The sequence below is a fragment of the Cyprinodon tularosa genome, unplaced genomic scaffold (genome assembly GCF_016077235.1).
Source record: "Cyprinodon tularosa strain WSP-4 unplaced genomic scaffold, ASM1607723v1 ctg323, whole genome shotgun sequence".
NCBI classification, from domain to species: domain Eukaryota; kingdom Metazoa; phylum Chordata; class Actinopteri; order Cyprinodontiformes; family Cyprinodontidae; genus Cyprinodon; species Cyprinodon tularosa.
The window spans coordinates 912,874-917,050 of record NW_024039034.1 but is presented as its reverse complement, the minus strand read 5'-3'; positions in this window follow the sequence as shown (position 1 = coordinate 917,050).

Sequence of the window (4,177 nt, the reverse complement as noted above, 5' to 3'; positions counted from 1 at the left end):
GCTGACCGCAGCTCAGGGATTGGTCGGAACAACAGGTCCGATTTATGGAGACAACACCGCCCCCACCTGGTGAAAGCAAGTACTGCGGCCTGCCTAGTTTACCTCAGTAGAGTTAAGCCTTTCTTTACTCAACCAAGAAGTTGATTTCTTACAGGAGATATGGTAAAACGTTAATGATAATAAAACTATATGAAAATAGTTTTAAATTACAGAAGTATTTTTAATCTACATTTTAGTATTTGAAATAAAATTTCGGATGATCATTAGGCGATCAGCTCCAAGTCTTTGGGAAGCGGCCCTGCCTCCATAAATCACCTCTCTGTTCAGGCCAGTTCAAATTAAATAATGAATTTTAAACACAATCTACCAGGGGTATCAATATCCTAAAGTTAATCATAGTCATATTGGTAATTTTCTCATATTCAAACACATAGGGGATTTTTCTTTTCTTCAATTTCATTTAGATTCATCCATCCCTTTTCCATCACGCTTATCCCTGCTGGGGTCAAAAGGGGTGCTGGTGCCTATCTCCAGCTCTCAATGGGGCGGGGTACATGCTGGACAGGTTGGCAGTTAAATTAACCTAACAGTCATGTTTTGGACTGTGGGAGGAAGCCGGGATACCCAGAGAGATACCATGCATGCTCAGGGAGAACATGCAAACTCCATGCACAAAGATCCCAGGCCGGATATCGAATCTGAAACCTTCTTGCTGCAAGGCAGCAGTGCTACCCACTGCAACACTTTGCAGCCATTTAGATTCCATTGATTTTAAATAAAAACATTTTTTATGAACCTCAAATGGTAAGTACATGTAACTCATTATTTGGCTTGTACCTAGGAACATTTGAACATACCTGAACTAACCTAGGTACATACTAAGGAAAATAAGAAAAAAATTATAAATTAGAAAAATTTGAATAATTGCTTGGTCGTTTCAAAACCCTTAATGTGCCAATATCTTTTTTCTTTTGCTAAACATGTACATTTACATTTTTTTTTCATAATATTTAGTCTTGTTTAATTATCAGAAGGTCAACAGGCTATTTAAGTATACAATTCAATTCAGTTTATTTATATAGTGCCAATTCGCAACACATGTTTTCTCAGGGCACTTTTACAGTTCAACCAGATAATGCAGTCAAATTGATTCAAAGTTTTCTAAGGAAAACCAGTTGATTGCATTGACTCATTGACTCAAATACAATCCCTCAAACTAAGCATGCTTGTAGCGACAGTGGAGAGGAAAAACTCCCTTTTAACAGGAAGAAACCTCCAGCAGAACCAGGCTCAGTGTGAGCGGCCATCTGCCGAGGCCGACTGGGGTTCAAGGAGACAGAAGCAGAGATACAAAAAGCAGCTGTAAAAGGCGGCCCCGTCCAGGAAACACAGAGCCAGGCAGACGAGCACCGAGCCAGCTCCCATGTCATTTGTGACCATGATGAAGACTTAGAAAATTCAGATGCAGATTGTAGCACTGTTTCTGCATGGAGTTTCTATGTTCTCCCTATATATATTTGTGAGTTCTTCCTGGTTACTCTAGCTTCCTCCCACAGGCCACAACATTAATTGTCCTCAGGTGTCTGTGCATAGTTAGACTTAGACAAACTATTGTGATATTGCATACATAGAGTTTATACAAAACGAAATTCTGTTTATACAGCTTTAAAACAGTGAATCAGCAGCAGCTTAGCAGTGAAAAAGCATTTCCATTCATAAAGTACTGCAGTGATCAAAATGTAACAGTGTAGGACAGACATGTGTGTCTATGTGCTATCCTGTGATGGACTGGTGGCTTTTCCAGAGAGACTTGTCCCTGGTGTTCATATCTACATATATAGATCTATATAAGCCATATTTTCTTACAATCTATTCAAATAAAACCACTAGTTTTCTCTAGATTTTTTATTTGCTTGTTTTGCACATATATATTGAACTGTTATACTAATAGAGGCAATAACCCCTTCATTTTGAGTTTTATAGCATAAATTACAAGTTGCTGTTGCCATGTACTCCAACAAGGGGCTCTTTTTAAAGACAGGCCGACAGCATCACAGATCCTCCACTGTATTTAACTGTTGGCAGGAGATGCTTTACATGGAAGTATTATTCTTTTTCCACAAATTTTACACTTAAATGTAAAATGAAAAGCTTTTTCAAGGCATGCCTTAAAAAAAAACTGTTTAACTGTGCATTTCTTTTTTTGGATTTCATAAAGAAACAAAAATATAAGTTTTTAAACATCGGGCAAAATAAATAAATTTTTATTATTTTCCTGCATTTTTTTTTGTGTCTGAAATTCTCCCGATTGGAACAGAAAATTTATTTGGTTTAAGCTTTTTTTTTTTTTTTTTTTTTTTTACCTTTACATGAATAAGCAAAGGGAATTGTGTTAGGGGAAGATATGCAGTTTTACAGCTACAGGAAGAGTGAAAGAAACCATGTAAGTTTATTCAGCAGCACATTTAGATAAGCAATGGTTGTTAAGTGTCTGAAACAATATTTAATTGCTAAATTATTCATATCAAGAGAGGTTTAGGGATTTCATGAAATTTTATCAGCCCCATACTTGGAGTTGAACAATCTTTCATCCAATTAAGTACAAATCATAATAGGAATTGGTATAACTACACGCAGTACAAGCAAAAAAGTATTTTATTTCTACAAATAGGCAACTGGAAAGTGATGGCAAACCGAGAAAGGGAAATATTCCAGTCCTACTTTGTAAAAAAAAATGTTTTTATGCAGAGCAACACAACATAATGAAGCATATTAAAGAATATGTTTGATAGAAAGCGAGAATGAAGGTGAAGTTAAAAGTACCACAGACAAAAAACGTTCTATGAAAAACAACTCATGGGTTCCAGCTATTAAGCCAGACATTCATGCCCACACAGATTCACACTCAGCTTTAAAACACGAACCTGCAACCCGTCTTTGACTTTCCTACCTAAGATGGAGGTACTCTGTGAATCTGGAGACCATTCTGACAGTCAGTCCGTCCGTCTTATAGTCCAACCTTTCCAGAAAATGTACTACAGGCCATGTGCAGCTAAATGTTTGTAAAACACTCACTCAGACAATGTAGCAAGTGGATTAACCAGCAAGGTCAATCTGATTTTTTTCCAGCTCCTCCCAGCCTCTGATCCTTTGTAATTAACCCTGTTGTCCCAGAACTCCCAGTTGAGCCTTCAATTCCCATCTGAATACATCTGACCCATCATCCCAGCTTCTCTGCATTCCTTTTTAAACAGGTTAAGTTTTTTTCTACATGAGATAAATAAGGAGTGGATTGAAGACTGATGGCTGCTGTCAAAACGAGAGATCATTCTAAATGAGATGATTCACAGCAAAAGTCCAAGTTCCTACTGTTTATGTTTACACTTCAGCTCTAAATGTTACGTAGATTAGCTGAGGCTCTACGTATAGCATGGCTCTGGTATGAACCTTATATTTGTTGGTACACAAAGCCACTTTGTGACCATTTTCAACAAACTAATAATCTCCAAGTGCTCCTCCTACTGGTGATATCCAGGCAATCACAAAGTTCTGTTTGGACCACTCCCATACGAATGGAGGATGGCTCCAGGAACAGGTTATTAAAGGTATTTTAGCCTTACAATTCCCTTACAGTGAATGCATTAGTAAATATAAAATATGTCCATTACTGGTACCCAAAGTTTTTATTAATCAAATGAAAAAAAAATCCAATTCTTCCAGAATACAATTTTCATTACATTTCCATTCCAGACAAAAGAAAATATTTTTAGGTTTTATGACCTTCAGATTTAACAAATTATTAAACATGGCATTAATCAGAGCCGTAAAGGCCTTATTCCTGACACCTAGATCTGCTTTAAAATAACTTATAAAGATAAATCAGTTTGAGATATCTCATTACTCTCTTTAAACATTAAGAAGCCTTTTTTGAACCGAAACTGGACCCTATTTCAGAAGAAAAGGTCCAGTTAAAAACAGTAACCATAAAAGTTTTTTTTATTTTTACACCAAGCTGTCTCTTTTATCAAAAACCCTAAAAAAAGACACAATAATGTGGACATTATGTTCTGCTGTTGCAAATCAAAGATAAACGATCTAATCTAAATATGACTCAACATCCTGAGTGTTGTTTTTTTCGATACACATAACAAGGAATAAAGTAGGTCACCACAAAGTG